Here is a 24,436-nt window from a genome sequence, read left to right as displayed (position 1 = left end):
AATAGTTCGTGTGTTGAATAAGGCACAAAACCAACAGCGAGGGACGTCATGGTCTGGGCCTAAACAGGTGACGCAGTAAGAATGAAAATCTCTATGAGGCATTTGCTTTCCACAGGCAAGACGATTGTTAATTTTTTCTGACATCGGTTAGAGCAAGAAAAAAGGATCCCCAATGGGGTACTTATCTTTTTGAAGACTTCAGGTCTGAAACTCGAAAACGAAATTTCAGGAGTCGGCTGACCAGCACTTGCTAACTGCTTCTGCTTCGGGCACCGCACTGCAAAAAAGACTGTAATGGCATCGGCTGCATGTTTTATACCCCTGATGACCTGATGTCATGGAAGAAGCGACAGCATCTGACACAGAAATCCAAAGACCCTGGTATTCAGGCCGGCTGAGGGCTACCTGCAGGCAAATTACCCAAATGTGATAACTGCAACAACGAAACACAAAGAACATCTTACCTATACCAAAATATAGGTTCTAACAAGGAGGGGAGGAATTAAACTTTAACAATAGTAAAATGCAGTAACAATACCCTAAAAAGGAAAACAAAGTGGAAAGGAAGCCAAGAAAAAAAGAAGTTATGTCTTATCATAACTTTCCATCTGTGTTGTTGATCTTCATTCATTCATTACCGATGGGTTATCAGTTCCATCCTCGGAACCGAGCCGGCCAATATCAAGCTCGCATCAGCCAAAACCTCTTGAGCCATGGTCCTACCCAGAATGCTCTGCTGTTACCTCAGATCGAGGTTTTCAAGTTGCTAGATAAAAATTGAGGCTACCTCTGGTCATGACTGGCCTACCATAAAGGAGTACATGAGATCAACCAGGAACCTCCATATGGGGGACGGAGGGTGGGAAGTAATGAATGAATGAAGGATCAACAACACAGATGGAACGTTATGGTAAGACATAACTTCTTTATCTGATGTTGTTAATCTTCATTCATTCCTTACTGATGGGACAGAGTCCCCCAGCTACCTGTATCTCTGGGTGGCCCTCATGGAAGGACATTCCTGAGCATCATGGAGCCAAAGGAAGCTCTACCTCTGGAGGCCAAGTCCAATTTGTAATGTAGAATAAAGGTATGAGGTTCAGCCCAAGTTGCAGCTGAGCAAATATCATTGAGGGAAGCCTTAGCATGGAAAGCTGCTGAAGTTGCTATAGATCTTGTAGAAAGCACTTTCACTCTGAGGCAAGATGAGACTGTTTATGTTGTAGATAAAAGTGATACAATTTCTCAACCATGAAGCCAATGTAACCTTCAATACAGAATGACCTCATCTAGGTCCAGAAAAAGACAAACAGTTGGGTCTGATTTATGGGTAGATTTTGTTCTGTCCAGATAAAATCTTATTTGCCTATGAACATCCAAGGAGTGCAGGCAATACTCTCCCCTGTTAGAATGGTTAGGAAAGAACACTAGAAGGTCAATAGATTGGTTGACAGACCGCTCTGGCACCACTTTTGGTAAAAAGTAGAATTAGTTCTCAGTGATACCATATCCTTATGGAAGAGAAGATAGGGAGGTTTGATGCATAAGGCTTGAAAGTTCTGACAAGCATCTGGCCTATGTGAATGCAATCAGAAACAAAGTTTTCCAAGAGAGATATTTTACATCACATGAAGACACAGTTTCTAAGGGGGGGTGCTGTTAGAGCTTGCAGAACCAATGCCAAATCCCAAGGTTGTACCAGTTCTCTAAAGGGAGGTTTTAGGTGGATAACCCCTTTCAAGGAAGTTTTACAGAGTCTGTGTGACAAGTGAAGAATCTTGAAAACCAATGTGGAAATTTGAGATGGCAGCTAAATGCACACAAATAGTAGAGGCAGACACCCCAGAGTGGAAAATATGTGATAAGTAATCCAGTACCACCGAAACTGGGGCTGACAAGGAGTTCTGATTGTTTATTCACTGCCCATAGAGAGAACCTTTTTCCATTTGTTAAGATAGATTAGTCTGGTGGACGATTTATGAGATGCAATAAGAATATTGCGCAAAGGGGACGAGAGGTTTTCATGCCTGGCAATCACTGGAAGTGGAGAAACCAAGCTGTCAGTTTCAGGGTTGTTAGATTGGGGTGAATCAGACCCTGCGTATGGGAGATCAACATTGGGGATGCAGTAAGGATCAACGGTTGATCTAGCAGGTGAGGTCAGAGGAAGGGAAACCAGACTTGTTGAGGCCAATAATGAGAATCACTTTGCTCTTCAACTGTCGTGCTTTCTTCAGAAATTGGGAGATGAGGGGAAGAGGAGGATAAGCATAAACTAGACCTGAGGGCCTAGCGTTGACTACAGCGTCCCTCTGTAACTGTTCCCAAGGGGGGATTAGGGCAAAATAGTTGCTGCACTTGTAATTGGTTGGGAGGGCAAATAGGTTGCAGCAAGGCAGGCCCCAGCAGTTGAAGATTTCTGCCGCTATCATAGGATTGAGGGACCACTCATGAGGTTGCAGAATGCACCTGCTCAATTTGTCCACTATCACGTTGGAGCTCCCGGGAATGTGCATTGCAATTAGAAAGCAATTGGAAGCTATCGCCCATTGCCATATTCTCAAGGCCTCTCGCCATAACGGGTAAGATCTGGTGCTCCCTTGTTTGTTGATGTACCAAACCACTGCCATGTTGTCTGACTGGATCGCAATAGTCTCTGACGGAAGGATGGAATGAAATGCTTGCAACGCTAGTAGCACCGCCCTCAGTTCCAGGACATTGATATGCAAAAGGGCCTCTGTCTATGACCAGGTGCCTTGGACCAAGTTTCCCTGACATAGCCCTCCCATCCCATCATGGAGGCATCCGTGGTCACCGTGGCAACCGGTTGATGGGGGTTAAAGGAGCGAGACCATTGTTGGGGATTTCGAGACGTCCACCAGAGTAAGTTTTGCTTACATCTCTGAGTTACACTTATCTGAAAATACAAAGTATGTTGTGGAGGATACCACTGAGTGTGAAGTAGCCACTGAAGAAGCCTCATGTGGAATCTGGCTAGAGCAGCAATGGTGATCAAGGCTGCCATTGACCGCAAGAGTTGGAATATAGATCGAAAGGGAGATTTGTGGTGACAGAGAAGCAGTTGAACCTGTTGCCTTATTCTCTGAAGCCTGTGGTCCGGAAGGGATGCTGTGCAATTTCTCGTGTCCAACAGTACCCCTACAAATTCCAAAGACTGAGTTGGGGTCGTGCTGGATTTCTGCCAGTTTATAGTGATTCCCAAGCTTTGAGCTGTTAGAGTGTAGTGCAGGGCTTCTTCCAGTAGAAGCCTGCTGGGGGAGGTGAGGAGCCAGTCATCTAGATATGGAAATGCCTGGAATCCTTAAAGCCGCAAGTGAGCGATAACCACTACCATGCATTTGGTGAACACTCTGGGGACTGTAGAGAGACCGAAGGGCATAGCTCAAATTTGGTAGTGACTGGCTCCTATGTGGAAGCAGTGGTATCTTCTTGAATGTTTGTCCATTTTTATGCGGTAATACCCATTTTGAAGATCTACAGGGCACATCCAATAGTCTTCAGAAGAGGAAGGATAGACTGAACCATGACCATCTGGAATTTCTCTCTTTTTACAAATTTGTTCAGTGTGCTGGGATCCAGAATTGGTCTCCAGTCCCCTGTCTTTTTTGGCACTAAAAAGAACCTTGAGTAAAAAAAACGGATCCTATCTGGTCTGGGGGGACCGTCTGGATGACTTTTTTGTAGCAGCTTTTGGATTTCATGTGCTGCTGCTTCCCTTTGACTGGATGGAACGTCGGGTAATACTCTGGATGAGACTGGACAAAGATGGAAGGGGATGTGATAGCCTCTGGATATTATCCATTGTACCCAAGAATCTGTGGTTATATTTTGCCAGGCAATAGGGTACAAGGAAAATGACCGCCGACCGCTTCCAGAGGTGAGCAGTCAGGCAACACTTCAGGAGGACTGGTAGGGTTGGCCAGAGAAAGAATCTCTGGAACCCCAGTTTCGCGGACCTCCTCTGTCCCAAAAGGAGAGTCTTCTATTGGAGTTTCCTCCTCTGCCTCTACGGGAGAACTCAAGTGCATCCCGGAAAGAGACCTGTGATTTCCTGTGCCACATCTTCCTGCTCCTCTGATTTCTGGAGTAGAATTGCAGAGGAGTGGAGTGGCTGACACCAACGGCTGACAGGGTCTTACCATCTTGTTCGCACCCTGCCAGCGTATCTTTCACTTTAGGGCTAAACAAAGAAGCAGTCTCGATGAGGACGTTCATGAAGGAAATCTTAAAGGTGTCCGCAAAGGTGCATCCAGGCATGTCATCTGGTGACTATACCCGCGCCTGCCGCTCTAGCTGCCCCTTCCTTTGCATGAGAAATAAGACGCATGGAAGAGTTGGAAATGGACTCTAGGGTGGCTATCTGAGAAGCCATGTTGTCATGGATCTAGTCAGAAACAGCTCCTGCCAAGGTTTCAGAGAGCTGGTTGATAAGATCCCTCTGAAGCCTGGTAAAGTGTGCCAAATAGTTCAAAGATCTTATGGCAAAGGTCGATAAAGCAAACACACGCTTCCCTAGTCTGTCAAGTGCCCAGGACTCCTTGTTGGGCAGATGGACAGTTTGGCTCTCTTCTGCCAAATCCTTCTTAGTTGCAACCGCCACCACCATAGCATCTACTGGAAGACCTCATGACCAATGTGTGTGCTCAGCTGGGGGTGAAAACATTTTATCCAGTCTCTTTGGTATCGCTTCCAGGGTGTCAGGAGCCTTCCATGCCCATTGAATGATGAGCTGGACGAGTTTATTGGCAGGCGGGGGTGACCCAGGAAGTACAGGGCCATGCATGAAAGGCATGCAGGAATACAGAATCCTCAGCGGAAGGATTAGAGGACTTCCAGTCACCCCTGTGTCTAAGAATCTCGAGGATGTCACCAAAGGACACCTCATCAGGGGGTGACCATGGGGACCCTTCCCCATCATCAAAATCCATATCTTCAGTCAATGACTCCTCTGTGGAGATCATGTGCTTCCTCTTGCACAACGCTTTGCATGGTACTTCCTCAGTGGGATGTTCTGGGGAAGACTGCAAAGAGGAGGTCTCATGAGGAGGAGAAACCTGAGGTCCTTGTGCCCGGTGGTTGTGGCCTTGTGACACTTGTGGCACATAGGGGGGAAGAGGACTCTGACATGTGGGATTTGCCAGCAAAGGCAAGCGCCCTCTCCATGGCCTGGAAGGCCGGCCAACCCAAGGAGGGATGGGAGCCTGGAACAGAGCACAATAACCTCAGAACTAGGGTCACACCCCACCCCGACGAGCCCACCCCCAGGACAAGGGGTCTCAAGAGGACTTTGAACAGTGAGAGAGGATCCCTAGAGGGTGCCACAGAAAAAAATCAGCGAGGAACCAGGAATGCTCTCCCCCATGGCACAGCCACTGGCCTGAGATGAGCCCAATGCCCAGCGCACTGAGGGCCACAAAGACGACTCCGGTTCCAAAGTGAGATCCACTACTGGAGTCTGAGGAAGGGAAGCTGCTGTCAGAGTAATAGGCTTTGAAACTTTAAGAGTGTAAGTTGGAGTTTGAGGAGATATATGTTCACCTGAAGGAGGGAACATGGACTTTGATGGGTAAGACAGACCTCTGGCCACAAGCAACTGGTTGACAAGCTGCAACCCATCTTGTTCAGAGAGACTTTTGGTTGACCTAATGGAGAAAGCTGATGGCGATTCTGGCCTTTCTAGAAAAAGACTATATTGACTGTCAGCAAATGGATCCAATGAAGGGGAATATTTGGTCCTTGCTAATTTAATAAATGCAGAGCCCGGAACCGAAGACATCTGCACCGAAGAAAATGGTGTGGAAGTAGTCTGCGCCAACAAAGTCAGCGCCACAGTAGTTAAAAGTGTCTGCACCATAAAAGCAAAAGTATGTCCGGATGGGTACAGTACCGTCCAGTAAAGTGTCTGCACCGGTAATAAGGACGGTGCACAGAAGGACTGCACCAAACATGTTGGTGCAGAAAATGTCTGCGCCGTGCAGTACAGAGAAGTCATACTTGGAGTCAAAGGGGATTGTACCAACAGTGCCGAAGGGGACTGTACCTGCATGGATGGTGCCGGTAAGGGCTGCGACGGAACTCTCGGAGCCGTAGTTGTCTACACCAGGAACTCCGGTGCCAGTACCGATAAGGAAGACATGGATGGGGCCAGATTCACTTGGGGTGTTGCCAAGCCTGGAGCCGACAGGGTCACAGGTGGCAGCGCCGAAGTAGTAATCAATTTCACCTTCTTATGAGTCAACTCCCTACGATCTCCAGAGGGAGAAGAGGGGAGCAACTTCGATGAGGAGGAGGAAGAATGGGTTTAAACAGGAGGGGGTGAGCCCTCCGACCCATAAAATAGCCTCAGAGAAAGGAGACTTGAGAAGACCTTTCAAAATTAACTTATTCTTCCTCTTGATAAGAGTCCTGGTAGAAAAACTTTTACAAATCCCACACAGGGATCCACAGTAAGGTGGGAGACATTCAGACAGTAGACACAAGTCATGGCCATTGGAAAGCAGTAACTTATGGCCGCAGTTACACTGCTTGAAACCAATGCTACTTTTCTTATCCAACATAATGTGGAAATGAAGAACAGTACCAAAAGGAAGAGGAAAGGATACCAAAAAGGATAAGAAGAGAAAAGGAAGGATTACACATGATGGTAATGAAGAATTACCTCAAAGGTAAGAAAAAGGGTAATAAAAGGAAAAGATTAAAGGGAGAGTCTAAAGTATACGATAGTTTCTACTAATATTTGCCTATCCTATTTGAAAATATTTAAAGTAAGAAAAATGTATAAAACTTTCAAAAATGAAACACTTAGCTGAGACAGTGGCTTGACACAGGTGTACAGCAACATGGCAAACGAGATCTGAGGCAACAGGGAGCACAGCATTCTGGGTAGGACCTTGGATAGATAGTTTTTGGCTAACGCAAGCTTGATATTGGCCATCTTGGCTCCAAAGACGGAACTGATAACCCATCAGTAAAGAATGAATGAAGATTAACAATATCAAATTAGTACTTATCTCTTAGTTCCTATGCTTGAGCCTGGACCACATCTGGAGCGATTCAGTGGCAAAAGAGATCGGAGTGCTAGAAGGTTGCAAGGGATTATGGGAAGGGGAGGAGCTTGAGCTCGGGATCTGTCTGAGAAGTTGCCACCGTGGATCCAAGGTCAGATTCTAGACGCATCTGTGATGTATAATGACACGGACAGCATAAGATCGCATTTCTAACTCATCAGAAACGTTTTGACTATGCAACTAAGCATACTTCCTTATCACCACAGATATCGCTGTATTTCTAGAAATAGCATCAGCCCCTTCCAAGGCAATCTTTAAAGCATGTTTAGACACTTGAGAAATACTGGATGCATCATCTTTGACACAGACGTTTTGCTTAGCAGTTAATGCAGAAAACTAATCAAAACTATACATACACCTCAACACAGACTTCCACATAAAACACTGGGTAGTTTAACACCTTAAAGAATACCATCCTGGACCGTACCAGCTTCTTTCGTGGAGATTCTAGCCAACTGCATAGTTTATCTGAAGTGACAGGGTCTGATGAAGATAAGGTATTTTTGTTAGATGTCACTAGGAACACAGCAGCATGATCAGCAGACAAGGGGGGCTTGGAGACCAGGCATGGTCAAGCACACCCTGAATTTTTTAAATACGTTTTAGGCAAAGAATAAGTCAATACAACAGATGTGCAAGCGTTCATAAAAACATCTTGCAATGCTGTGTTAAATGGAGGGATGTTTGCCACATCCGGGGGCATCATCCTTCAAAAGATTATACAGACCTTGCTGATCTCGGGAACAACCTAAGATTGCACCCAACTGAATACATCCCTAAATCTAGCCAGCATTTGAGAAAAGGAAACATCAGTTTGGATTTCTGCACTGTTTTCTCCTCAAGGGAAGCTGAATGATCAGACTCTTGACACTTCTGAAACATCAGATTCTGAATCTCTCTCAAAATCAGGATCCGTGGACAGTTAAAGAAGGGTTAGCACAGGCATTACTCATAACCCAAGTTTGCAACCTGTAATCATCTGCCTGAAAGTACAGTTGTGTGCACTTACCATAAATGTAGATGTTCAAGTGTATTCACTGTTGCAGTCATCACACCTGGGTTATCTACCTGCAGGTAGCCCTCAGTCGGCCGGAATACCAGAGTCTTGGGATTTCTGTGTCGGATGCTGTCGCCTCTTTCATGACTTCAGGTCGTCAGGGGTATAAAACATGCAGCCAATGCCATTACATCAGTTTTTCTTGCCCTAGATGTCAGGAGCCCCCAAAATAGGAAGTGATTACATGGTGTGGAACACCTCCAGTAAAAAGTAAACACCATTGCCATTAGATATGGCCAAAAAAGAGGATAGGCAGAAAAGTACACGAAGTCAGGGGGCTGGAGGGAGGGTAACCAAGACTGCAACTGTGAATACACTCGAACATCTACATTTATGTTAAGTGTACACAACTGTACTATGTTCTTCGTGTTTCACTGTTGCAGTCATCACACTTGGGTTGATTCCCAAAGCTGAGGAAGGGTGGAGGCAGTCAAGAAGTATTATGGTTGGCTAGCAGGCATCGTAAGACTTCTGTGGCAAATCCAGCTCTGGATTTAGAAAAGATAGGTAAGTGGTAATGCTTGGTGAAGGTGTATACAGAACACCAGGTTGCAGCTTCCAGGATGTCTCTGGTAGGGACCCCTCTGAGAAATGCAGTAGAGGTTAAGGTAGCCCAAGTGGAATGAGTTCTGATCCCCTGTGGGGTAAGTTTTCAATGGTGTTTGTAGCAGACACAGATGCAGTGTGCTATCCATTTAGAAATGGTTTGGTTTGAAATGGCCTTGCCCTCTACCCTGCAGCAAAGCTGACTAGCAGCTGGTCAGATTTTCTGAAAGGTTTAGTCCTGTCAAGGTAGAACCTGAGTTGCCTGTACACGTTCAAGGAGTGCAGGATCACAGGTTCATAGGTTGGTACTAGGCTATCAGCCCTAGGGCCTATACAAGCCTAGCCATAACAATTCCCTGGTTATTTCTTCCCACACTATTTACTTCCCTGGACCTCTGTCTAGCAGGGCGACTGATGTGATCCCCGGGGTGAATTTCCTTTATCCCATCCAATCGTCAAGATTCCTTTTAAAGAGGGCCAAAGAGGCACTCTGCTTGACATGCATGGGCAATCTAATCCAGAATCTGGGGAGTCTCTGGGTCAGGAACCTATCCCTCTAGCATGTTTTGTTTATTGTAATGACAAGGATCCTTTCCCCTTTATTCTGAGGATTAGGAAAAAAGATTGGTAAATGGATGGATTGGTTTAGAGCCACATTAGATACCACTTTAGGCATACATGATGGGTTAGCCCTGAGGGATACCCTGTCCGCATGGAAGATAATGAAGGGTTCCGCAGCCATAACGGCCTGTAACTCAGACACTCTTCTTGCTGAAGTGATGGCTACAAGTAAGGCCATTTTCCAGGAGAGGAATTTTAACTCTGCTGTAGCAGCAGGCTCAAAAGAGGGATGCGTGAGCTTCTCTAACACAAAGTTAAGGTCCCAGGCAGGAGTGGGAGCTCTCCTTCGGGGTCTTAAATTGTTACCTCCTCTCAGGAGCTGTTTGATCAGAGGGTGAGAGAAGAGGGGTGGCTCAGTATTGTAATGAGCTGAGATGGCAGAGGCATGAATATTAACTGAAGAGAAGGATAGGCCTTTGTGGAGCAGCTCTGCTAGATAATCTAGGATTTGAGGTAAGGTGGGCACGGCTGTGTCCTTTCCTTGAGACTGGCTCCAAGAACAGCATCTTTTCCACTTCTCTGAATAAGATTTCCTAGTACTAGGCCTCCTGGCCTCAAGGATGACATCTAGCACCTGTTTGCTGGTGATGTATTCAGGGAATAAGCCAGGGTGCCAGGTTCAGGATTTGCAGCTGAGGATGCAAGATTTGTCCCTCCTGCTGGGACAGCAGAGAGGGGGGTCTGATGTAGGTGCCAGGGTGGCACTGCTGCTAGACTACGTAGGACTGGGTACCTGTGCTTGCGTGGCCAGTCTTGTGCAGTAAGGATTGTCCTTGGCCTGTCCTGTTTGATCTTGAGTAGTACTTTGGAGAGTAGGGGAAGAGGAGGAAAGGCAAAAATTGAGAGGTTTTCCCATGTAAAGGATAGGGCATCCACTTTCCATGCTTGGCTGTGGGGAGTTCTGGTGCAAAATTTGCTCAATTGACGGTTTTGGGGAGAAGCAAAGAGGTCCACCTTTGGTGTCCCCCATCTGTGGGTTAGAAGTTTGAATGAGTTGGGTTCTAGTTTCCAACTCGCATGGGTCCATTAGATTTCTACTTAAGTAGTCTGCCAGTGAATTTTCTTTGACTGGCAGGAATTGAGCTTGCAGGTGCACTTGATTGCTCAAGGCTGTGTTCCACAGAGTCATGACTAACCTGCAGAGTGGGTAGGAATGAGTCACCCCTGCTTGTTTATGTACCATATAACTGTGGTGTTGTCTGTCTTTATCAAGAGATAAGGTATTTGAAGGCTGTCTGTGCATTCTGTACAGCTAACATTTCTTTTTGATTAATATGCAGGTAAATTTGCCTTGAATGCACTTGCCTGCCATGTGATCCCCACGAGCATAGTCTGACGCATCTGTTGTCAGGGTTTGGGCAGCAGGGGATTGAGTGAAAGGAAGTCCCTTGTTGTGGTTGCAAGCCTCTGCCCACCAAAGGAACTCTGTCCTTAGGCAAGGAATGATGGGAATCACTGTTTCCAGGTCCTGAGAATGTTGACACCAGAGACTTTTTAAGTACCATTGAAGTTTCCTCATATGCAGTCTTGCATATGGAATTAGGAGGATGCATGAGGCCATGAACCTTAGTGCTTGCAAAATTTTCCTTGCAGATAGCTGGGTTTGGGTGGCCAGTATTTTGAAGTAATTGTCAAATAAACCTGCTTTTCTGGAGTGAGGAATGCCATCTGGGAAGCTGTGTTCAAGCTTGCTTCCAGGAATACAATCTTTTGACTGGGTACCAGATGTGATTTCTTTTTGTTGACTGTATTCCCCAGAGAAGTTAGGAGTCTCTTTACAAACATCAGGTGCTGAAGTATCAATTCCTGACTGTCTGCCTGAATAAGGCAATCGTCCAAGTATAGGTAAATTTGAATGTTTCTCTGCCTGCAGTATGTAATGGCTGGAGCCAAGTATTTTGTGAATAATCTGGGCGCAGTAGATAAGCAAAAGGGAAGTGCAGAGAACTGATAGTGCATAGAGCCTGCCCTGAAACGTAAATATTTCCTGCAAGATTCCCTTATGGAGATGTACAGATAAGCTTCTTTTAAGTCTAGAATGACCAGCCAGGAGTCCTTGCCTAGCATAGGGAGCAGCTGCTGGAGTGTAAGCATTTTGAACTTTGGTACCACCAGGAAGGTGTTGAGAATCCAGGATAGGGCGCCAAGAATTCTCTTCTCTGGGCACCAGGAACAGACTGGAGAAGAAACCCTGTCCCCTTTGCTCTGCTGGAACAGGTTGGATAGCCCTGATAGTGAGAAGAGAAAGTTCTTGCTTTTGCGCCTCTGCCCACTGGTTTGGAGGAAGGTTTGGCATCCAGATTGAATTTGGCAGTGAGTGGAAGTAGATTCTGTATCCCTGGGATACGATGTTTAACTCATTAACCCTGACTACCGTCTCATGGTGCCTCTGTACTTAACACCGAGCACTCCGTGAGATGGTAGTAATTACATGCTGTTACATCAGAGTGCCTTCTCCCAGCATATGTAAGTTTGCATGCATATTTATGGCTCCACTGTTGAAAATTAAGTTGAAAAAGTAACTGAACTTTGCCAGTTACCTCGTCAACTTAAGTTTCAGCATGGAGTTTTGTGGTCTTCATTTTTAACTCTATTTAGAAAATTGGCTTGTAATGCAGCCTGTATGTGCGTCTCAACAGCAAGCTGATTTTCATTAAGCAACTGTGGCAGCCAATGAAAGTCACCGCTTGCTTAACACCCCCCCACCCACTCTGTTCTGTCCAAATAAATAGAAGGTACTACAGTAGATATTCCCTTTTCTTTTCTGCATTTGGTGGAATTATCTACTGTATTCCTCCAATTAAGCATGCCTTTCCCATACCACTGGAAAGCTGCAACGGAGATCCCACTCAGCATGTGTAGGTATGTATTACGCATTGCACTCTGTTAAAGCTTTCACTGATGCAGTCTTGCTTTTTTTGAAGGTGGTTTGTAGGAAAAGCGTCTTTACCACTAAGCCAAACTACTCTGATTTAAGTCCAGGAAAACGGCAATTACAAATGCTTTCATGCAGCGTCTGTACTGTGAACATTGGGATGAGAATGGTCTGTATATCATTATGAAATCTGACGCTCTCTTTCCTTGTTATGGCCCTTTGTAAAGTATGCTTAGTTGGGAAGTCTGGATGGCAAATAATGCATCCGTATTTCTTCTCGGCGTTTGCTTTTGACTGAATTTCATTGTCCTACAGGATTTTGATCAAATGCCGTCTTAATTTTGATGCCAGATGCCAATGCTTTAGCCCAATCTTAAAAATTTCTTAGTTATGATTTTGTTGAAGTTCAGACTGCATCAGCAAATGAGGAGCAACTTCTCTGTTGTTAAATATGGAAGGTCGTTACTAATGTTTGTGTGAAGTGCACTTCCTAGAGTTATGTAACAGGTTTCACCTCATATCATGCGTTCCGGCCCCAAAATCCGGACAACACCAAGAAAGGAGGGGGGGTGTCCATATTCATAAAGGACACCCACACCTCAAGGTTGGTGGCAATGCACGATGCATCGGAGACCATCCAGGTGCAATTAACCATAGGCAAGACTGCTCTGCAATTTGTAGCATGTTACAGGCCACCCTCTCAAACTCAGGAACCTCACATGGCCTTCCTGAAAACATTGGAGGGGATAAATGTATCTCCAAACACCATCATACTAGGTGACTTCAACTACCCTAATATAGACTGGGAACACTACTCAAGCCCAAACACTCTAACCCAAAGATTCCTGGAGTTCATAAACTCAAATGCCATGGAACAACTAGTCACCATCCCCACAAGAGGAGAAAACATACTTGATCTCATCATCACGAACATGGGATCAAAATGTTCAACACCGGAAGTATACCCCTCACTGGTGAGATCAGATCATAAACTAATCTCGCTGGAGGTCCTCATCCCGCCCCACCTGAAACAAAAAAGACCACAGTGAAAAACTTCTCAAAAGCCGATTTCACACTTCTAAAAACTAGTGTGGTCTCCTTTAAGGCCCCTGAGCCAGTGGTAAACATTACTCAAACCGCTGAATCACTTACAAATGCCTTCTACCAGCACCTACAGGACTGCATGGATCAGGCAATCCCAAACAAAACTAAGACTCTCTGTACCAAAGGCAAGCATCCAGTCTGGTGGACCCCAGCCATAAACAAGCTCTACAACAAAGGAGGAAGCTACTACAAGATAGAGCAAAATCCTTGAAAGGTAAGACACCTTTGATCATTATAAGTAAAAAACTAAGAGCTCTCATAAAATCATCCAAGGCAAATTTTGAGAGAAAAATCGCCACGGACTCTAAAGACAATCATAAGGCCTTCTTTAGCTATGTTAGAAACCTAGGAGGAAACTCCCAGATATGCTCAGAATTAGTTCAAAATGATGTGAAAATTACTGAACCTACACACATTGCTAACATACTGGCTGACAGGTTCAGTGCAAACTTCCCCAAAAGGAGAGATGTCTATTACAGAGGCTTGTAGCCCGAGAAACACCGCCAACGCCCAGGTGAGAACTGCCCTCACTAAGGCAAAAACACAGCATCCATCGGACGGTATGGTGTCCCCGGCTGTGTGCTTCATGAACTCAACGAGGAATTAAACCCACAGTTAGGACAGCTGTTTAATCTTAGCCTCACCTCAGGATACGTACCCAAGGAGTGGCGCACGGCGACTGTGGTCCCACTTCATAAGGCGGTGCCTCCACAGACCCTGGAAATTACCGCCCCATTAGCTTGACAAGCCTTATCTGCAAAGCCATGGAGAGGATCATAATGGAACTCATAAATAAAGACATAGGGAACTTGCAGACTTTGGATCCAACCCAGTTTGGCTTTGTCAAAGGCAGATCCTGCCTCTTAAACTTGGTTGACTTTTTCGAGACAGTCACCAAGGCCATTGATGAGGTAAGGCAGTCCATACAGCCTACCTCGACCAGGCAAAGGCCTTCACAATACCCCACTCAGGTATCATTGAAAAACTCATCAGCTTGAATGTAAACCCATACATCACAAGATGGGTTGCAAACTGGCTAAGTGACAGAACCCACAGGGTCAGAGTTGCTGGAGCCATGTCAGACTCAAAGCCTGTCACAAGTGGTGTCCCACAGGGCTCAGTCCTGGGTCCACTCTTGTTCGGCATCTACTTTTCTGAAGTACAAGCAAACACAGGAGGGTTATGGCTGACAAAGTTTGCAGATGACTGCAAACTGGGCGCCATAGTCGAAAACACATCTGACACAGATATCCTCCAGAAGGGCCTCACAGAAATGGATAACTGGTGCCAGAGCCATGGCCTGAAGTTAAACGCCAAAAAATGCATAGTCACACCCTTTGGGAAAAACAAGGTTACCCCTAGCTACCATATAGGTGGCAATCCACTGAGCACAGGAAAAGTCATCAGGGATCTGGGGACCCAAGTTGACAGTAGCCTTTCGTTTGACACTCATGTTGCTAAAGTAGTTAGGAAAACCTTCTATATCGCCCACCTGATCATGAAGGGATTCACATCTAGATCAAGGGAGGTCATCGTCCCCCTGTACTCATCACTCATTAGACCTATGATTGAGTACAATGCCCCGTTTGGAATGTATCTGACCAGACACCTGCTGCAGCTTGAAAGGCCCCAAAAGTTCCTCACCAAAAGGATAAAGGGTCTCAAAAATATGTCTTATGCTGCCCGACTGAAAGAACTCCAGCTCTATTCAGTCTCATACCGCTTGCTCAGAGGTGACCTGTGCCTGACATATAAGGCCATGTCAAACCCAGATTTGATGAATATGCTTCACCTCAAAAATCTAGATCCCTCAGAACCACAAGGGCGGCAGACTTAAACCTTGACACGGTTATAAATAGAACGTGCTGGAGGGACAGATTCATCACCCACAGACTCCCTATGCTGTGGAACAAAATCCCGGTACATGTGAGGCAGAGAACCTCGCTGGCCTTGTTCAAGAGGAATCTTGACCAATGGATGGGAGATCGCAGATATACCCCAGGGATTACTTCAGTGTCACTGCTTGACAGAGGCACAGAAAAATGATAGGCATAGTTTTTATTCAAACTAAAGGGGTGGCGAAAGCCACATAACTATGGGCTAGGCTTATAAATGCCCTTGGGCAGATAGCCTAGTATGAACCTATGAACCTATGTAGCAGCCTGCTTTGTCAGGATGCGTCAGGATGTTAATTCTATACTTTTTTTAACTGCCTATCAGAAAACTTGAGCGAGAGCTAAATAAAAGCCTTATGAACTTTAATTTTCTTGTTTGGTCTCACATTAAAATGCCAGTGTAGTGCACCTTGAGTACTGCAGTCTTGTGATATAAAGTTTCTCTCTTTTTTTCATAACATTTGATGTTATGTAGTCTTACCTCGCCGTAATTCTTGCTGGATGGGTTCGGAGCCGATATTTGACTCCGACTCGGCTGATACTAAAGCTTGAGAGCTTTTACTGGCTCAACGCTAACCCCTATCCCATGGTGCCTCACAGCAATTCCCCAGATCTCGTTTGCCGTGAAAGCTTCCAGGTTGTGTCTTACTGGCTCATTGGCTAAGTAACAGTTAATTTACTAAATCTAGTCCTTTTTATTAACTTTTAGTATTCTGTCATAGTCTTTATTACTATTAATCTCTTGTGTGACTGTTTTTGAGAATTTCTGACCCCTACTTTTTCCCTTAGGACTGTACAGCCTGTTTAAGTTACAGGGCCTTTCCTCCCTGAGTGTCTCTCTTACAAAAAAAAAGTTATACAACTTTCTTTTTCACTATCTTATTGTTAGTAGTTAGTTATTGTTGTTGCATTCTCTAGCTAGTCTATAGTTTCAGTCAGGATGTCTAAAGAAAAGGATAGACAACATAAGGCATGCCTTGTCTTGTTGGAAGTATGGAAGTGGAACCTGTAGCCTTGGTCTATTATGTCCAGAATCCATTTGTCCTTTGTTAAAATGTGCCAATTTTTTTGAGAATAAGGATAATTTTCCGCCTAAAGGTGCTTCTCTTTGAGCCTTGGTCAGCGGTGTCAAAGTTAAGTCATTGTGATTGTCCCTGTGGAGCAGGGGAAGTCCCTGCGCCACCTCTCTGATTAGTCGGTTGCCATTGGCGTCCCCTTTAGGAGCCTCTGTAATGCCCTCTTCCTCGGGCACGCCTGTTTTTTCCCCTTTGAAACTTGTCAGTGTCCGGAAAGGACCAATTCTTAGAAGGCCAATTCCTGCTGAACCTAGGTGGCTGAACCTGGCGGAAATCCTTAACTGTTTGCACTGATTTAGCCTTTTCCTCAATTGATTTCAACACGTCCTGAGCATTAGCACCAAATAGCTTGTGTTTTTCCAGAGGTGCATCTAGAAGCTTTGCTTTAACATGATCTGGTAATGGCTGTTCTTTCAACCATGCATGTCTACGTATGACGGCCCCTGTCATAGCTGCCCTACATGAAGCTTCCAATGAATCATAACCACACTGAAGAAAATGATTGCTAACCTGCTGTGTGTTATGAACCAAATCCTGCAAGTCCTTTCTATCTAAAGGCTCAGGAGAGGCTAACTTTTTCTGCAAATCATCCATCAAGAAATCCTGATACTGAAACATATGAAAAACGCAGTTGAGGGCTCTCATGGCAAGTGTGGTTGAGGTATAAACTTTTTTGTCCCACCTCTCCAGGGACCTAGCTTTCCTGTCTGAGGGCAAAGGATTTTTGGCCGTGGATGTGGACACCCCTTTGGGCCCCTGGGGAAATTGTTTCTAGGTCAACAGCATGGGCCTTAAAGAAATGTTTGTGAGTATCAGGAACCCTGTCTGTCCGGCTTGACAGGAGCAGGGAGGAGAGAATCAGGAGAAGCACTCGAATCTGAGTACACATCATCCAATACATCTAGCACTGGAGGGATAGCTAAAGGCCTGTGTTGGGGAAGCTTAAGGAAGGTACAAAGCCGTTTCCTGGAGTCGGAGAATTCCTGGCCTTGCCACTGAAAGTGCTCTCTCATAGAGTGGAGAATTTCCCCAAAAGAAATATCCTCAGGAGGAGAGGCAGAGGGAATAGAATCCTCCGCATCTGAATCCTCGTAGGCCTGGAAGGACTCTTCCTGGGTATCTGAGTGATCAGAGTTACCAGAGGCTTCATCAGAAGAAAGGGTGTCTGTATGCTCACCCTGGGCCTTTTGTCAGAAGGTGGCTGAGATCCTCTGTCAGGATGGGCCTGGGAGCTTCTGATTAAAGAAATTAAATCTGCAGCTAAAGACATGATTTGTTTATCAGAAGTGGGCTGTGGCAAAGATTTAGGAGGGTGAGACTTAGCCTGGCTAGCAGCCTTAGCACGTGTGTAGGCCTTGATAGACAGACATAGACATAGAGGGCCTAGCTGCCCCACGTGCTGGAGTAACCTTGTCCACCGGTATGGTCACAGGCAAAGCTTGGGCTTCAGCTTCTGGAGGAAAATCAACCACCGGCGCAGGCTCCGGGGCCGGAGTGATCGGTAAAGCGGTGTCGTCGGTCCAGAACGGTGGAACAACCGCCTCAGAAGAGACCGATGCACTCGCGGTAATTTTTGGCGTGGTGTCGGTGGAAGTTGCAGGCCGAGAACATCTATCCTGGTCCTTCCGTTTTTTGGAAATATGCTGTGTCGGTTGTTCCGACGGCATGGTATAAGAGAATTTATCGCCAAAGAAGTCTTCAGCAAACTCTGCCCGGCGCCCGAGTGTGCGCTTATTGAAGCAAGCACAGACCGAGACGTCGTGGTCTGGGCCAAGGCAGGGGAGGCAGTAAGAATGGAAGTCCTTATGAGGTATTTGTTTACCACAAGACAAACAGTTAACTTTTTCAGTTTTTTCTGACATCGGCTGAGGCAAGAAAAATATCCCCAACGGGGTACTTAGCTTTTTGATGACTTCGGATACGTAAAACACAGGAGCTGGCCGACCAGCACTTGCAAACTGCTTCTGCTTCGGGCACTGCGCGGCAAGAAAAACTGAGGAAGATGGCGTCAGCTGATGCTTTTATACCCCAGCCGCTCTGACGTCAGGGAGGAGGCGACATCAGCCGAAGTCAGACCCAGACTTTGGAATCCAGCCGACCGAGGGCTGCCTGAGGCAGGACAACCCATATGTAAGGACTGCAGTTGCATTCTTGAAGGACATCATAAGGATCATCGCCCTCCGGGGTTTAAAAAGTGTGATAGATGCTCACAGAAACGCTCTCTGACAGACAGTCACACCAGTTGCGTGTACTGTTTAGGTGAAGCTCATTTGTAAGAACCCTGCAATTTTGCTGTGTGTTTAGCACCAGGGTATTGAATGAGAGGAAACGAAAACTTACTGACAGTGGTCTTATAACCAGTTCCTTCCAGGAACAGCTGGAACTCAGTCAGGCAGTTTCTAAGTCTTGAAAACAAAAATCTTCGGCCCCAGCTTCGGAGCCATCGAAAAAGACCAAAGCGTCGGAGCCAAGGAGTTCTGACTCCGATTCAGCTTCTTCCACATTGGTACCGTCAGTCTCCTCAGTGCCAAGGCAACCTTCGGTACCGAGAATTTTACCGGATATTGATCCTGTGTCACCTACATTGAGATCTCCTATTCTGGAGAGGAGATCTCCTTCTGTCTCCACCAGATCCTCCAGGACACTCTCAGATGAGGACATCAAACGGGTGGTGAAGAGGTTGCTTTCAGATCCAGCTCTGGCAAAGAAATTGGCCCCTCTGGACCCAATGGCTTCAGAGCCGACCCCCTTACCTGCCACTTTTCCTCCTCCAACTGCTTCACGCTCGGAGCCAGTTACTTCAGGTTTTTCAGTCTTGGATCCGTCACTTCCAGGGAGACTCCCCGCTTCTTCGGAACAGATTACTCTATCCTTGCTCAGTCTGGAGCCGATGGATCTGGAAGCAGACGCTCTCAAGTCGACTCCGAGGGGGACAGTCACTCTGGGTTTTCTTCAGAACCGACCCTCCCTCTCGGTGCCTCGGCTCGACTCAGCTTGGATACCACATCTGCTTCGGGGCCGTTCCCCCTTGCTCAGAGCCGACCATCCGTCTCCTCAAAGCGGGGCAGAAAGGCTTTCAAAGCTATAGAAAAGCTTTATCTTCTGCTAAGACCATACACCTTTGGAACCTGTGTCCCAATAGCAACAGGCAGCAACCTCTTCCCCCCTGCCACCCCCACAGTGTAGGGAACTGGAGGCCCAAGCAGCCCCAACTGGAGGCGCCCCCTCTTCTGAGACCTCCCCAGATTATCCCACTGGAGAGCTCCCTTGGAAGAGACTGTGTAAGAAGAAGCATGTTGACTCACCTGAGTCTGTCTCTTCTGACACTGATTTGGAGAACTCATAAGGGTCCCCCTAGATCCCCCTCTGAGGATGTCTCCTTTTCTGACATCCTAGAAATCCTTAGACCGAGGGGTGACTGGAAGACCTCTAATCCTACTGAGGACAAATCAGTGTATCTTGAGGCCTTTGGTTCCTGACCTTCCACCTCCTGGGTGACACCACCTTATGACCAACTCTTGGGGGTCATATCAAGGAAACCTTGACTTCCCCTGACTAAATGGAGCCCGTCCTGAGGAGACCAAATAAATTCATGCCAGCAACTGAAGACAAGACTTTTCTTAGCAAAGGAGTTCCTGTTGATGCTATGGTGGTAGCAGCGGCCACCAAGAAGGAGTTATCTGAAACATCTTCTAATATCCATCCTCCTAACAAGGAGTCCAGGACGATGGATAGTTATGGGAAGCGTACCTTCTCTTCAGCGGCATTTACACTAAGATCGCTGAATTACCTTACCCATTTTATTCGTCTTCAGAGGGATCTCCTGAAGGAGTTAGGAGATACCCTCCAGGGTTCTGTAGCTCCGGGATCCATGGATAAGGTTTCTGCGCAGCTCTAAACCCTTATGTCGATAGTTAACTCCTCCATGAGGCTATCGTATGCAGCAGACGGAGTGAGTAGGGCAGCCGCAGCAGGAATATCCCTCAGGAGACATTCTTGGATGAGTCTTTGTAACTTCACGGAATCCTTTAAGTCTTCCTTCACTAATGTCCCCTTTAATGGTTCATCTCTTTTTGGACCCCAAGTGAAAGAGACTGACTAGGGGCGAGCAGGAAGGGAAAACCTTATCTGCCGGAGTCCGTTTCTCTCTCCCGTCTAGACCCTACCCCAAGGGTAATACAGGAGGAAAAATGTGGTTCCATAAATCGCAAAATAAAAGTTTCCCTCAGGCACAAGGATAACCCTCCCCTAGAGGCAAATAGGGAGGATATAATGGAAGACGCTGCCCTCGCAGCAGAGGAGGTCCACAACATCAGGGAGATTGAGAAACCTTCTCCGATCATCCCTTCCATCGCCCCTGAGGGGTTGCCCGACTGTCCGTCTCTGGAGGCAGTCGGGGGTCGTTTATCGCTGTACCCAAGTGCCTGGCTAAGCATCTCGCAAGATCGTTGGGTACACACCATAATATCCAGAGGTTATCAGATTCCATTTATTTCTGAACCCCCAACAAACCGGTCTCTACCAGAAGTACCACCCATTCAACTAGACCGTGCAACATCAGAGGTCATCTCGCTGCTGCAAAAAAAAAAGAGTCATCCAATAAGTCTCAGAGCAAATAGGATCTGGAACTTACTCTTGATTCGTTTTAGTTCCAAAAAAGACAGGGAGCTGGAGATCAATTTTAGATCTCAGCAGGCTCTACAAGTCCGTAAAGAAATTTAAGTTCCGAATGATCATTCTGCAGTCGATATTCCCTTTTAAAGGGAAAGACAGTTCGATGTGCTCAGTAGATCTCCAGGATGCATACTACTACATCAAAATGGACAGGTGCTCCAGGAGACGCACTTCCGGCTGGGAGCCTGTCATTTTCAGTTCCGAACATTGCCCTCTGGTCTCACTACAGCCCCCAGAGTGTTCACCAAATGCATGGCAGTGGTAATGGCTCACCTGAAACGTCAAGGATTCCAGGTGTTTTTGTACCTAAATGACTGGCTCCTCATTGCTACCACCAAGCATCAACTCATCAGGACCAGAGACGAGACTCTATCCTTGTGTGCCAGTTTAGGCATCACAGTCAACCTAAAAAAATCAGCCTCATCTCCTTCGCAGCATATTGTAATTTTAGGCTCAGAAATAGACACAACCACCATGTCAGCAAGACTAACAATAGAAAGAGTCGAGTCTCTACGCAATCAAGTCAGGTCATTGCTAAACAAGCAAAAAGTTCTGGCCAGGGTAGTCCTTTAAGTCCTAGGGACTATGGCTTCCTCCATCCTATTAGTTCCTCTAGCCCATCTACACATGAGGATACTTGAGTGGCTGCTATTTGCCCAATGGTTGAAGCAAGACCCTCCACTGTCTCATCAGATTTTTATAACAAACTCCTGCAAGAATAATCTGATATGGAGGTTGCACACAGAACAACTTCTCCTAGGTCGTCCACTTGTTCCACCCCAAGAGAAAGCAGTTTTGACCATGGATGCTTCCTAGATAAGGTGAGGGGTGGCATTATCTGGGAATGACAGTCCAAGATACTTGGCGGAACCACGAGAACCACTTGCACATCAATGTTCTGGAGATGAGAGTGGTGCTGTATGTGTTGCAAGCACTTCACAGTTCCCTTCCCACCGGGACAATTGCGATCCAGTCAAACATGTCTATTGTGTGGTACAAGAACAAGCAAGGGGGAACCAAATCTTACCCGCTTTGTTGAGAGGCCTTAAGAGTCTGGAAATGGGTGATGGACACTCCACGTTTTCTGGTAGCAACGCACATCCCAGGGAAATCCAACGTGATAGCAGACAAACTCAGCCGAGCAATTCTGATGCCTCACGAGTGGTCCCTGAATGCAGAAGTTGCGAAAGAGATCTTTCACAGAATGGGCCAGCCTTGCTGCAACCTATTCGCCACTCACCTGAACACCAAATGCAGCAGCTACTTTGCCCTCATTCCCCATCCGGGAATGTCACCCAGGGATGCTCTAGTCCATGACTGGCCCCCGGGACTTCTTTATGCCTTCCCACCTTTTCCACTTATCCCAAAGGTAATACTGAAAGCAAAACAACTGAGGAGTACCCTGATCCTCATTGCTCCTTATTGGCCTCGACAAGTATGGTTTCCCTTCCTGTGGCCCTACCTTTTGGAGGAACCATAGATTCTGGAACCATCTCCAGGCCTCTTGATTCATCAATAGGGGCAGTTACATCCCACCATCCACACCCTCAAATTGATAGCATGGCTGCTCCAATTCCACGAACAGCCAGGTGCATCCCCTATCTCTTTCTGTCAAACACATTCTGATCTCATCACATAAACCTTCCAACTCAGAAGTTATACTCCAGCAAATGGAAAAGGTTTGGGCTACAAACCAAGGATTAGACCCCTATAGACTCTATTCTATCCTTCCTTGCGTCAATTTTTCATGAAAAAGTTGCAGCCACTACAGTCAGAGTTCAGTTAGCTGCCATTTCTAATTTCCATTTTGGCTTCATGGGAAATCAAATCATGTCACACTCCTTGTGCAAAACCTTTTTAAAAGTTCTCCTTCTCAAGCCTCCAAACAGCCAGCCATTAGAACCCTGGGACTTCAACTTAGTTCTCACATCATTAATGTCTGCAACCTTTGAGCCCTCTTCATCAGATCTGAAATTATCTTGGAAAATATTCTTACTAGCCATAACATCTGCTACGAGAATCTCAGAACTGCAAGGTCTTACTATTTGACCTCCTTACATTATTTTCTACAAGGATAGAGTCTCACTCAGGACAAACCCCTCCTTTCTTTCCAAGCTATGCTCAGAGCATAATCTGAATACTACTATTGAGCTACCAGTGTTTTTTCCAAACCACTCTAATAAATCTGAGTACAGGCTACACCAATTAGACGTTCAGAGAATTCTCAGATTTTCCTTGCACAGGACTGAAGAATTCAGAAAATCACATTGATTATTTGTTTCCTTTTCTAACAAGAATAAGGGCTTGCCTGTTTCTAAGGTTACTCTTTACATATGGCTTTCAGATTGCATTTCCTTTGCTCATCAAACTGCTGGCAAACAATTACCTAACAAAGTAAAAGGCCATTCTACTAGGACAGTATCTACTTCATGTGCTTTTATTTCTAGGCTCCCACTTGATACTATTTGCGGAGCAGCTACTTGGGCAAGACGACATACCTTTGTCACTCATTACAAATTGGATTTGGCCTCCCGGGACAGGTCATCCTTTGGGCCCACTGTGCTGAAGAGTCCCTTCGTTTGAGCCACCTGGGATAAAGGTGCTAGGGATGCTGTCCCATCCAGCAAGAATTACAGTGAGATAGGACTACATAACATAAAGAAGTTATGTACTTACCATAAAGTTCCATGTTTGTAGTCCATCTCGCCTACATTCTTACATCCCTTCCTCCTACAGACTTCCTGTTTTGGAGGATCTGGTGGACTATACTGGTGCTGTCTGACCTGGTTATAGTTGCTGTCCACCTGGCATGGATTACATTACAAAAATTTTTGTCTGTATGTATACAGTTTCTGATAATTCATACCCGTTAGACACTTATTGCTTTCTTGCAAACAAGACCCGGGGAACTGCCGTGAGGCACCATGGGATAGGGGTTAGCCTCGAGCCAGTAAAAGTTCTCGAGCATTAGTATCGGACGAGTCACAGCCGAATATCGGCTCTGAACCCATCCAGCAAGAATGTAGGCGAGATGGACTACAAACATGGAACGTTATGGTAAGCACAAAACTTTTGTCATAATTGCCATAGTTCAATAAGAGTTTATTAATTCTAGTGTGTGAGCATGGATGGGACAGTCAGACAGTAGAATTTCAGACTTCTTGTTTTTCGGGAACGTGTATGTTATTTCAAAACCGGTTTAAGTGAGCACTGGCAACATTTAAAATGTATCCCCGATTTTGAACTTTTTTGTTCCTCGTTACTTTTTTTTAGCTTTACAAATAAATCCTGAGTTAAAAAGCTGAAAGTTATGCCCTTTACCGTTACAACCTTACAGCTCACATGCAAACAGCCGACAACTACTGAAACTAAGTCATTAAAAGTAAATAAATTACAAATAATATACTTATTGTGCCAAAAGCCATACGATCTGCTTTCTGCATTTGCAGCTCACATAGAAAAGTATAAAACATGATTAGGGAAAGCTGGAGAATGAAAGA

At 45.9% G+C, this 24,436-nt stretch overlaps 1 protein-coding gene across 1 annotated transcript in view; it reads right to left on the bottom strand.

The window, feature by feature from the left end:
• Positions 1–24,436, bottom strand: part of KIF13B (kinesin family member 13B) — a gene marked incomplete in the record, with an annotated part of 3,953,176 nt that overhangs the window by 2,742,155 nt on the left and 1,186,585 nt on the right.

This window comes from Protopterus annectens, chromosome 2.part1, assembly GCF_019279795.1.
Source record: "Protopterus annectens isolate FY-2018-M chromosome 2.part1, PAN1.0, whole genome shotgun sequence".
Taxonomy (NCBI): domain Eukaryota; kingdom Metazoa; phylum Chordata; order Ceratodontiformes; family Protopteridae; genus Protopterus; species Protopterus annectens.
This window is presented reverse-complemented; position numbering and strand designations above follow the sequence as displayed.